The sequence below is a fragment of the Perna viridis genome, chromosome 5 (assembly GCF_037379345.1).
Source record: "Perna viridis isolate PV_CMFRI_1.1 ecotype Kerala chromosome 5, ASM3737934v1, whole genome shotgun sequence".
Lineage (NCBI taxonomy): Eukaryota > Metazoa > Mollusca > Bivalvia > Mytilida > Mytilidae > Perna > Perna viridis.
The window spans coordinates 38,780,709-38,794,136 of NC_142449.1; the positions used below are offsets into that span (position 1 = coordinate 38,780,709).

At 32.8% G+C, this 13,428-nt stretch overlaps 1 protein-coding gene across 1 annotated transcript in view; it reads left to right on the forward strand.

Moving 5' to 3' along the window:
- Positions 1-13,428, forward strand: part of LOC148617424 (dopamine receptor D2.L-like) — a 141,569-nt gene that overhangs the window by 26,494 nt on the left and 101,647 nt on the right. The window lies entirely within an intron of this gene.

The following is a 13,428-nucleotide window of genomic DNA, read 5'->3' on the forward strand; positions in this document are numbered from 1 at the left end:
GTTTTATTAAGCAAGTAAAGAAATTATCATTTTATCATTACTTATTTCTAGTCCTAGCATTTTGAATTTTACACATTAATAGTTGCAAGTAGGTTATCTAACTATACTTTTAATTTTGATGACAAAATTTCAATATTCATTTTTGTTATGCCCCATTCAACAGGTAGGTGGTACATTTGAATCACCTTGTATGTCTGTCCTTCATTTCGTTCGTCCGAATTCTGAGGTAATTATCTCGGGTCAAAACAAATGGAATGATTTTGAATTTGCATTTGGTGTGTGATTTTATATAGATAGGGCATATGATGTAATCGATTTTTGGTTCTGTCATATATCAACTTCCTGTTCCGTGGTACTTTGCCATTTTTCACTTTAAGGAATGATAAAGAAAACGTTTTCGTCACAAAAACTAAGCTCCCACTTATGAATTGAATTTGAATTTTGCGTGAGGCTTATAAAGGTGGGTGGGTCATACCTTTTGGTTGTTGTTCAATATCAAATCCTGTAAGGGATGATATATAACTAGAACGACAACGCGTGTAACTTCATGTAGGTTAGAACTGTCAAATATGCGAAATTAGTTTCTTGTCTTTTCATTCGCGAGATTCGAATTCGCGTCGCTACCAAGGATCAAATAAACGATTCGTGTCGCTTATACTAAGTATCATACAAACGTCTCAAATGTTGCCAACTGTATTTGCTACACTGGTCCATCGTATCATGTTCAATACAGGCAAGATAACGTAAACGTATTTGTGTCTGAAAAAATCCCAAAGATGCTATATCAGCGAGCTGTACTGTACTACCATACATCATGTAGTATGTTACAACTATAGATTAAGCCTACGAGGCAGAATAAAGTTTCCAGCGAAATTTGTATATATATAAAACCTAGCTGACCGAACGGTTTGAAGGCGCTGAATTTAGTACAATCGATGTACCACACAGTTGTGTAACGCACTATAAAACCTGGTTTAACCCATCTTTCGTATTGAAATGCTTGTATAAAGTCAGATTCGTTACATTGGTTTGCAACTATCTAGTTTTTATCAGTTCGGTAATGTTTTTTATCCTATATGCTTACGTCATCTTCCCTGTATCAAACATGATCCCAAGGATCAGTATAGCTCAATCACTCTTAAGAGGTGATAAATTCCTATAGCATTAAAACCCTAGTGGTAAAGGCTAAAATGCTCTTTTTATGTCGTAAAATAGGTACAGATGTTACTTTTAGTATCGAAGTTGACATGTCCAATAGACCATACAATGACTAATGACTACAAAATTCATTCGGTTGAGATAGGAGGTTCCAAATACAGTTAAATGTACGGAAACGGACTTTCAAAAATGTGTTATTGTCATTAAAGTTTCAGTTGAAACAGTTTTCACTTTACATTTTTGCCAATGATGTAGTACGTTTGTGATCTTACTAGTTTGAAGATCTTACTACTTCATCGATGTATTAATATGTAAGATTACCATGAGATATGTTTTCCTAGGAACTATGCATTATATTTAGAAATACAATTATCATGCAGACATAGAAAACAAATAAAGAATAAGATACAGACTTAACATTTGTCTTAATGCTGTTTGATTCGTTCTGTTCAGAACAGATTTCGTTTATTGTCACAAAGAGAGTGAGAACTATCGTTACCAATAGCTTTTTACATCTGGCTAATGTCTACATGAAAATATATGCTTACAGAAAAACTGCTCCACTCATTATCATGTTAAGTTCAGTTCTTCCACAATTTAATATGTACAATTTAAAAGCTCGTGATGTTAAATACATTCTTTTCATAGTCTCGTTGTAAGGAGAAATACTTATCCACTTTATCGGTAATCGGTTTTTATAAGATAAATGCTTTAAAGGTTCGTATTGGTCAGTTCATCTGAACCCAAAGGCTTTTATTATCACAACACTTACTGCCAACTTTTAGCATACTTATTTTGTAAGAAAAAAACTTGACAAATTTCATATCTCTTTACCACATGTAGTAGCGTAAGTTACTGAAAACAAATATTTTAAAGAAACGATGAATTGAATATATTTATATTCGCAATACTTACTAACAACACATTGCATCAATAATACGCCACGATTTTCTACCAACGAAAAACTCTACACTTTCCTATAATATAAAGCCGTAAATTCAATACTGGACGAGGTGACCTTGTTACTAATGTCAATAACAATATATGTTGTTGTCATATCATATCAGTACTATTCTTAACTTTACTAAAAACATACTTGACTTGGCTCTTTTGACAGCTTACACATTACTGGCTTTCAGTACAAAATATACTTGTCACTATTTTCTGGTATATCTGAGTCATAATCTATTTTTTTTAATTGATGTGAGGTTAGATACCATAATTACTTTCCATGAAACTACGTTTGCCTGCATTCTTAATATAAAACGATTAACCAGTAAATAAATATTCAATAAAATATAAAATGAAAATAAAAATAGTTCTAAGGGAGTGTTAATGTTTTTATTATCAACTGGGTTCAGTATATTTATGGCAGGAAAAACCATCAATCTCCGATTGGCCCATGTAAACTCGGGAGCTTTAAAATAGTATCAGGACAGCCTTTTTCTCGTATTCTTTGAAAATGCAATTGAGAACCGAACCAGTCTCGGAAAACATTTGTTAGCTTCGATGATTAAATACAAATCAAGTTTAATCTTTTTCCAAGATAGGGATGGTCAAATCATGGCACCTGAACGTTTACTGAATTGACGTAAGCAGCTTATCAGAATTGGACAATTTTACTCAAAGACATTTCGGACCAAGGCAATCCATAGTTCCATACGAATACCTTACATTTCGGCCCATATATATTTCAGACCATGTCAATTAGTAGAATGTATTAGGACAATACAAATCGTATATTACAACATATATTACCATTTGGAAGTTAATAATAACAGAGCTGACAAAATTTATGAAAGGTATTTATCTTGTTTCGGGAGTGTTTAAGGTTTCACCTTCCTCGTATTATATTGATTGAAATTATGAAACATTATAATTGCAAAGTTCATGGATTAAATCAACTTTCCGATAATTCAGACTGATCGCCTGCATGATTCGTCGGAAGGTTGGCACTTGCTAAAATATTAATAGAGACACTTGTACCCTCAGAATAACACGATGTAATATTAATTGTGCTACAGACAATGTTGATTCTTGCATTTACAGATAACACGAAGTGATTATATTAAAAATATCTTGTAGCAACTGTTTGGACGATTAATATCCTAAAATCTAATTTTTATGTATAACAATGAGGATTAATGCGAAGCAACTGTTACGACAAATACGAAACAATTGTTGCGAAAAGATAGTCATTTCATTTGACAGCAATAACAGATCATAACAAGGCGCCATATCTTTACGGTTGTACCAGATAAATATTTAGTTTGCTAATTTATTAATGCGACCAGATTACTGAAAATGACAACAACAACAAAAACCAATCAACCAATCGGCTACGTATTTAACAATTCTAACTTGTCGGAAATTATAAATTATGATTTGTTTTTAATCTACGAAAAATAACACCTGTGTGACTTTTGTTGTGATAAAGCAGAACTCCAGGACAATTATGTAAGAAACCTAAAATGAATACATGTTCCCATGTGCATTGTCAAACTTTCAACCAGTTTGGTCATATAAAAAAGGGAAAGAAAATAGAAAAATGAACTGAAAACATAACTGCGTTCACAAATAATATTATACGTCTTTTGTTAGTTTTTGTTTTGCAGATGGAAAACATCTTCACTTAAATCTTTTAGTAACATGTTTCAATTTAAAGAAGAATTTAATTAAATAAGACGTTCTGTTTATAGAAGAAAACCAACTACAATTTAAATTTAAGTAGAATAAGTGCGTTCTTATTGTTTTAAATCGGTGTACCTTACGGGACCCAAAACAGTATATTTCTAAAACGAAACTTTGTTGATAAAACAGTATTTTATTGAAGTGCATTATGAGTAATTCCATTAATGTGTGATTGAATCATAAGCAGTGTTTGACCATTCTATACTCGTATATTTGTCTTGCACCAAATGCTTTCTACTGACAGCAAACATCTTAGAGAGAAATAAACAATTTAAATTTATTGCTGTAAGGAAAAATATCTTAATTATAAATTCTTTACTGTAACTTCAATGAAAAATGTTACATTTTTTCCTTAATAATTATTTGTTATGATAGCGATGGATGGTGTACACTTTGACTATTAAGTAAATAGGTTTATCTTTGTTACAGACAGACACCAGTCAGTAAAAGTGACGTTAGCTGTCTAGTTAAGTGAGTCAATATGATGCATGTATAACATACATATATGATGGACCAAGTCAAAAGGTGGCTATAAATTAATTATAGTGCTAAGAACTGTACATTGTAGTACCCATGTGAAGTAATAATATTACAAGGAGTAGAATTGCAAGATCAAGATACTTGTTGATTACAAGTTGTTTGAATATTAAGGTTTTCGTAGTTGATTACTATAACCAGATTAATGATTATATGTAAATAAGTATTCCTTTGTACAGAACAAAATACAAAACACGAATTAAAAAGGGGGCATTGTAGAACTTATTCAGATTTACTATTTATTTATAATTTCGTAAGGCTTTTGAATTATTCTTGTCACTGGTGAACTGACCTTCTGAGATGGAATAGACTAGTTGATTTTCGTAACGAGTTCACAATGAATATTCAACCGAATAGAATTGTCATAAAGTTGCACTGTTAACGACCTCGAAACAGCAAATGGAAACAATTTTCAGAACCCACTTTTGGCAATTAAACAAAATTAAAAACATAAAATGAACAAAATGATTAACAAACATATTTCAGATTTCTGATAGTACAAATTTGGATTGACTTAAATTAACACTCAATAAAAGGCACTATTGTTACACGTAAAGGTGACGACTATATATTTTATACATACTTCTGCTCGGGGATCTGATATTCTTTCCACAAATTTTAATTATGCCGAAAATGTTATTTGAATTATCGCTCTTTTCTCACAAGACGTTCATGTGTGATACTCTAAGATATTTTGGAATCATTAAATACATGGCCTATCAAGTAACATTATAGATGTTTCAACTCATGATACATAATTGAAAACAGTAAAAATTGCTCCTCTAAGTTCGAAATAAATTTATTGAGTTTCAGTACATGTAAAATTAATAAAATAATTAACCCTAAACCTTATGCAAAGTTCTTTTACCTTCAATTTTTTATTCTCGGGTTCTATACTTACGCCTAGAACGTATGATAACCTTATTGCATAGTTACGATTTTTGCCACTAACATACTTTATTATATAAAGCAGAAAGTACCTTGATTTGTCAGCATAAACGATTGGTCAAGTTTAAGCTAATTAATGAAATACTGAATTGAAAAATCAAATATCTGCAGATGAAATTACATGTAATTGTGTTGACTGTTTTATATTACTTTATTTATACCTTTTAGTTCGGTTATAAATAATATTCGTCGAAGCAAACGGTACAAGATAGGTGTCATTACATATATCTGATACTTTTGAATGTATTACATCGATGCTAGAGGTTTATTAAGTTGTGTAAATATTCGATTAAAATTGTCAAAAGTGTTTATAAGCAAAAAAACAATCGCATTACAATGTGAATATAATTATTTTGATGAATGATATTAAACATGCGTTTCTCGCTTGCTGATTTAGCGTGCCTTTTACCAATCTTATCAATTCATAAATGTCTATTTTATCAGATGTAGAGTTTGATATTCAAAACTATCAAATAAAGAGGTTGATTTAGTAAATGAAACATTCTTAATGCGACTTGTATGACTAAAGTTGGAACTCAACGTTAAGCTATCATTGATTTTCATCAGATATTTTCACAGTTGGGCAAAACCACCTTCATATGTCAAAACATACAAAAATGAATACAAAAAGCAAACAAATGGGTGTAAATAACGCCACCTAGTTCGCAACTTAGAGAATAAGTTGCTTGTATACTATTAATACTTATTAAGTATTTCTTAACATACTGTTCATACAAATATTGTAAACCAAAGAATTTTCGAAACAGTTTATTATTCGCTATATTTGCCTTAAACATAATAATGCGAAAATTAAACCGTCGTGATTATTTTTGTTTCAAAGATTATTATAAGCTATTTGAAGTACGATGTTCGCTTATCAGTTTAAGAATAAACAAGATTTCAAAGGTTTGTGAAATATAAAAAGCAAAATAGATTGGTCAGTATGCTATTTCTTTTTAGATATAAGCATTTGAAATTTTGGCGGGGAAAGGATATTTCTAAATTAGCCATTAGTTTTCTCTTAGACGGTGTGATCTATCAAGTTCATTGAAGAAATAACAAGGACTTCATGAAAAAAAAAACGTCCCATAAAATATGTTAAGGTGTTAGTGAAATTATGAAAAAAAAAGGTTGCGGTTGCTGGGCGAAAAACATTAATGCTATGAAATGGATGACACTGGAAGAGTCAGAATTCTGGACATGACAAGCAAACATTTTTTACAGCTTCGCAAAAGCATACTGACCGCAGAAACCGTAGCAAAAGACGACGAGAAAATTTCCCAGTTGATAGTATAAATGTATCTGTATATTATCTTACTTTGTCAAAACAACGATACAACACTGTCTTCCACTAATTTCTCTTTAAGGTATAGTTACTTAATCTAGCTGTTGCAGGTGTTGAAATCAGTAAATCAGAGATATTTGTATCATGCCATAATCAGAATGCTAATGACAACATCTATACTTCAGTTAAAATAAAATAAGGAAACCATTTCACATTACATTATAACTCTAAATATTGTATTACATGAACAATATTGCTAGAATATAGAGAACTATCATGGCATGTAACGGATAAATTGTAAACTTTCAAATTGTATTCGTCGCTCTTCTCAGAAAGCCACGTTCTGCACTTTTGGGGAAGGATTGAAACGACATTCCATGATGCACAATCTCTATCAACATTACATACAAAACCTCGAATAAGGTAACAATATTTGAATATTTGTTTTCGAATTGGGTACACCAAAATGCTTCTTTAGAAAGTTATGCCATGTTGATTTGGATACTCACATTAATTTATAATCTGGGTTCTTCGCTGAGTTTGATACACTTGTAAAACAATTCATAAAACAGCCGTGAGGTTACGTCTCTGAAAAGCCAAGTTTCTAATGTAAACTGTGAATAAAATATGGTATACAGATATGCTTACGGTTATTTATTTATTTATTTATTTTCAAAAAGAATGGATTGTTACAATTTTGGGATAAAGACTACAGTTAAAAACTTCCAATTACATTTTTTTTATGAAGAAGATATGAAACTATTCTAATGATGTATAACAGTTTGTTTTCCTATTTGGATTCATTACGAATCAAGGATTGAGCCATCCCAACAAAGATCAGACTGCTCTCAGATTCCTGAGAGGATCCACCCTAACCAAGGCGGATGCTTCATAAGCTACATCATAAAAAAACTTAGTTCTCTGATGTGAATGAGGAAGTCCAGAACAACAGCGTATCATCCAATTAAGAATGGGATGTGCGAGCGCTTGCTTCAATCGTACCAACATCAACATGCTCAGAACATTTGTAGGCGTGTATATCACCTTTTGTTCACGCCTAAACATATAACTGCACGCAGCATGAAACCACACTGGAGTTTCATCATACTGTTTGATGTTTGCGAGGAATCCTAGACGTCCATTCGATCTCAAAAATGGTTTGCGGAAGGAGACCAAGTTGCTAACCACGAAGCATGCGAAAATTATATGCAACAGGTTATTACACGCCATGAACTTGCAGCTGAAGCATTCAAGAAAGCTAAAGACACACAGAAAGGGAACTACGTATACGATCAACATTTTAGATAGAGGTGCAGCCATCCGGAAAGGAGAAAGTTTTCTTGTCAAGATTGGGGTATTTGACGGGAGGCACAAAGTGCAGATAAATGGGAGGATGAGCTCAGCAAATCCAGACATTCCTGTATTTGAAGTCGTCAGAGAGAATAGAGAAGGATGTTCATAGAGACTTCACAGGAATATACTGTTGCCTGTTGGTTTTATTAGACCACCAGTAAATGATTCATTGGTACAGAAACAGATAGCAAGACCATAACCGAAACAAAGGACATACAAACAGACAGCTACTGAAATACATGGCACTACAAATAGGTCTTCAGATGAATCTCAAGATGATACTTTTGGCGAGTTTTAGTGTACTGTCATGAACTGGATGCAGAAGACTGCATTCTCACTCGCTGGGGAATCTGCTGTAGACGAGCCTGTCCAAAATGTTTCCTTTCAGTCTGGGACGACTATGCTGAGGCGGAAATAATACTTAATTATGCTGATCATCAAGAGGACACACCTGTTGATGTCTAGCATGCTGACATAGCAGATACACCCCCAGTACCTGCCCGGAGATCTACGAAAGGCAAACGACCACCCGTGTAGGTATCTTCTGGACAGAATGATATGTCGGTTGTGGAGACTGGTCATTCCTATACCACCTAGGCAAACCCAGTCAACATGTGATTGGCAGGAGAAGGCTGAGTTCTTACGACTTTAGCATCTACACTTTTATTTGCAGGTTTACATAGAGTAATCACAGGAACAAAGATTCTAGAGGAAATCAAAAGAATGTAATTCACGGACAAAGACCGGACATAGAAAACAGATAAACACAACAATGAACTAAAATAATACATACAAAGTAACAAAAGTAAATGAGCAAGTCGGACTCCACTAAAAGAGAGACAGCTTTAACCATTCCTGAAGCAGTTCATAGCCACCACTTTCGTTAGTGGATGAAAAGACATCATTCTACGCCTGGGGAGGAAGTGTGTAGTATAGCTGAATTTTAAGATTAATTATATCAGTTTCGGTGCTCGAACTTGTAATTTTGTATGTTACACCTTTACAATATGTCTGTAGTCTGCTATATCCGTATTACTCAGATATTCCCACTCCTTGCTTCTTTCTTACCTTATTTCTTTCAGTTTACCTTTTGTCGGGAAATTCTTATCTGGATACATGTCTCAAGGTTTTGAGTGAGTGAAGAAGCCATTTTGGTTTTGTAGAAAATCTCTTATTCTCATCCGGATTTTGTATTTTATATCTTTGTGTTATTTCTCAATTCGTATTAAATACTATTACTAGGAATTCGTCTACTAATCTGAGTTAGAATTTACCTGAAAAATGATGAAGTAATAAGTTAGAAGGTCGTCTATGATACGTGTGTCACTTATTTTGATTACCGTTATGCAATCGTCGTTTTGTATAATCGATAATTGATTCTTTGATACAAGAGTATTGTGTACATTTCAGTTCTTGATTTTTTTTAGAATTGAAAAATACGATGTAGAATGTAGACGTGTCGTCTTGAAAATAGTCTGTTCTCATTCAGACAGACATAATCTTGAAAAAATCAAACGCGAACAAATGCATGTTTCAATACGTACAGTTTTGTTTTCAATTTTGTATCGATATGAATATGCATATTCAAACTAATTTATTTTCCTACAATCCAGAAAAAAAGCAAAGGGCCATCATTTGCTTACTTTTAATAAAATATGACATGCAGATAAATAATATATGTTCGTATGGTTAAAATGGAAATTTTCGTGTTTTTGTTTCAACAATTAAAAAAAACGTTAATTTTGTATGAAAAAAAACAAAAACAAAAAAAACAAAAAAAAACAAAAAAAACAAAAAAAACAAAAAACTTTGAATGTTGTTAAAAAAGCTTGTTAATTTTGTAAAAAGTAAAGTTTAGTTCACATACTAACCAAGTAATACAAAGGCTGCAAGTAGTGTATTTGTGATATTGTTCCGTCTCATAGCTAAGAACATTCACTATCAAAACTACAATTACATCGCAATGGTGATAATGTTGGCATTAAATACCTCATTCTAGTTCTTTGAGTTAGTAAACCAATAGTTACAATAATTGATACGTATGTTATTTTTTGTGAGGTGAAGTGCCAAAGACTAAATAATTAACGTAGCTAAAAGTCTGCCGAATATTTTTTTTCTACTTTTTATTTGCATACAATATTTGTTTTAATTGGAGGAATATTTAAAAAAAATAAAAATTGTTTAAGATAAATGTATTTTTTTATCAAATGTCAAATGTTATTTGTGTTCACCAACAAAGTACTTGAGCTAGCCCTATCACTAACGAATGGGATGCTAGATGTCCACAACGCAACTGCAGCTGTTTCCAGTCTTTTTGTTTGTCACATTTAACCATTGAAATATCGAAGTTTAACTAAATGTACTCTACCTAAAGTATATGTTGGTTGCTACATGTACAATTATTAACTTGAAAATAGAATTAAATTATGTCATTAGCTTTAATAAGAAAAATAGCATACATATATAGAAGTTTCGCTATACATGCAATATGTAATTTATCGAGAAATTAAGCATGTATAATGTTTATTTAATACTTTGTTGTGTGCAGACACAGCACTTTCAGATTTTGTTACAAATATAGATGAAGTACAAATAACACCTGCGTTTTACACGTGCGTTTTAATATTTATGAATTATTATACAACGATGTTCAGCGACATTACACAGAACAATCTTAACGCATATCTTGTCATAGATCACAAAAAATCAACTGTTGAATTGTTTTTTATAATTATAATTAATAAGTTTGTATATAAGAGTAATCAAGGGAACCAAGGTTATAGCGGTAATCAAAAGAATGTAATCCAGGGACAAAGGCCAGACATGGAAAACAGACATACACAACAAAGAACATAAAGTAACTAAAATCATACATACAAAGTAACAAAAGTAAATGAGCAACTCGGACTCCACTAAAAACTGGGAGCATGGACCAGGTGCACCGGTAGGGTAAGCGTCCTCTGCTTTTCTAGAAACATCCGCCGAGTTGCTCATAAAAAGTAAAGTCCTGGGTAGACAAACGAGGAAAGGAAAACTATGACCCGTTGAATACATCAGTTTTCATGGTGCTGATGGATACACCATAACGATCCACGAGTTCATGATGACGACCATAAAACTTCTGTAGTGATGACTTCAATCTTGTAGCAACATAACCCTGTTCTAGAAGCCTATTTGTTAGAGTTTTAGCGCGATACATAAAGTCTGCGTAGTTTCGGCAAGCTCTGGCATAACGTATGAGTTGTGATATGAACACTCCATCCACAGGAGCCGAAGGGATGTTGCTACAGATGAAAGGAAAGTTGACAATTCTGAATGAAAAGTCATCACGTTTGTCGTAAAGTTTGGTCAATAGTTTTCCTTTACCATCGATTTCTAAGTGTAGGTTAAGATATGAGGCTGATTTCACAGTGTCTGTAGTATCCTTTATCTCAAGTTCTTTTGGGTAGATTTATTATTAATACAAAGGCGACTAGCTAGAAAGACCACTCGTAAACCATAATTAATATCTGTATTGGTGTTGGTTCCTTTTCCAAACTTTCGAATGTAAAAAATATGCTCTGTACTAATTTGTGATCATGAGTGTTAGTTTGAAACTCGATTTTAGCGGTCCCAATTTGGAGGGCATGTTCTGATAACCTCAACTTGTCTATCCTGTCGGCTTTTTGATTTGATTTTTAAATAACTACCTGACCCAATTCAGGACAAGGTCAGAAAAGATTTTTTAGTATACATATATTCTATTTTTTTCATTTTGATTGACTTTGATTTTATTCATTCTGTACGTTAGTATTATTTATGTTTATACGCAACCACAGTGTATTGATAAATGCTTGTTAAATTAATGAACCGTCTATTGCCTGTCAGATAAGGTGTGAAATTTTTCAACGATCATTTGTATTTATCAACAAATCACATATCATATAATTGAAATCAAACAAAGTTTTGATATTTATATCAATTTGTGAAAGCGTAGTTCCCGATGAACACATGATAAGCACATTGTTTATTGAATATTTGAAAGGCAATGATTTTAAGTAACAATATATTTAGAATATTCAGATAGTTTTATTATATCTGACTGTCTGGTTAATAAGGCTCCCGTCAGATCCTGTCATGATACCGTTACTGTTAAAACTGTTTTCACAACCTTTCAATTCTGCTTAAAGCGTATTATAATTAATAACAACCTTGTGCTGAAAAAATATATCCAATTATCTCTATTTCGTGGATACTAAATATAATTCATGAGATAAAACACAATTTCCGATGGGTTTCAATGGGGTACACTAACTGAAATAGCAGCATCTTACGTTGCATCTTGCGCCATAGTAACAATGTTGTTTAAGGATGAAAATGAAACATATAAATTAAGTAGCTAATAAGAACAAGCATTGCATTGATGTACATACTAGAAATGAAATATTCAAAGGCCAATCGGTTCAATCATATGAAAAATACGTTTGACTCAAATCTTAATCTAAAGTGTTGACTGAATTACCTCAGGTGATGCTGATAATATTCATAATGTTCAAACGGCTGAGGTCGAAGTGGTTGGCTGGGATTAAAAAAGGGCAAAATTCCTCTTTAACACGTGTTCATAACGTTTTAATTGGTACAAAAACGAACCTAACACAGTGTAATAACATTATCATGTGAAAACAAAGCCTATGCTTCCATAACAGACAATTTGTTGAACACCATACAGTCTAAATCATTAAAACACTGATGTGCAAGCTTTTAGTGACTTCAACCTTAAATTTGAGAATGGAATTCTGTACTAAGACCTTCATATTTTTTATAGTCAGAAACAGTCCATTTATGACTATAAAACATATAATAGACATGTTTATGGATGAGTTATAAGACCATTGTTCCAAGAGGCCTCCAGCGCCGTCTTAACATTCATTTCACGTATATATCTCATCATCTGGTCAAGACAGGAGTATTGCCTCGTCTGAAAGACAAATTATCGTTTTATAGGGAATATCCCGATGGAAAATTGGCTTTTAGAGTACAGATAGTAAAAACATATTATCTATATAACATGATAAATGACAACGGAACATATTTAGCATAAACTTCAAATTAAAAACTGTAAACGACTAACTCTCGTATTCACATTGATGGGTGTTTGTTTGTTTGTTTGTTGGGGTTTAACGTCCGAGCAGCAATATTTCAGCTATATTCAGACAATGAACAAGAAATGGATGATAAAATGAACATGAAATGAAAAAAAAGGATGGGTCACAAGGATAATAGGGTCGACAAATTTAGATTGCCACTGGAAAAAGGGGGTGGGTAAGGTCGGGCAATGTAGCCTCCTGTGGCGGAGCGCAAAGGTTCCTACTCCTATCGAATACCACAGCAGGGTTCTTTAACGTGCGAGGAACGTGGCATCTTTCCCAACACGGTGCAGCACTATGGTTTGCGGTCAGGTTTTCCGTATTATAGCC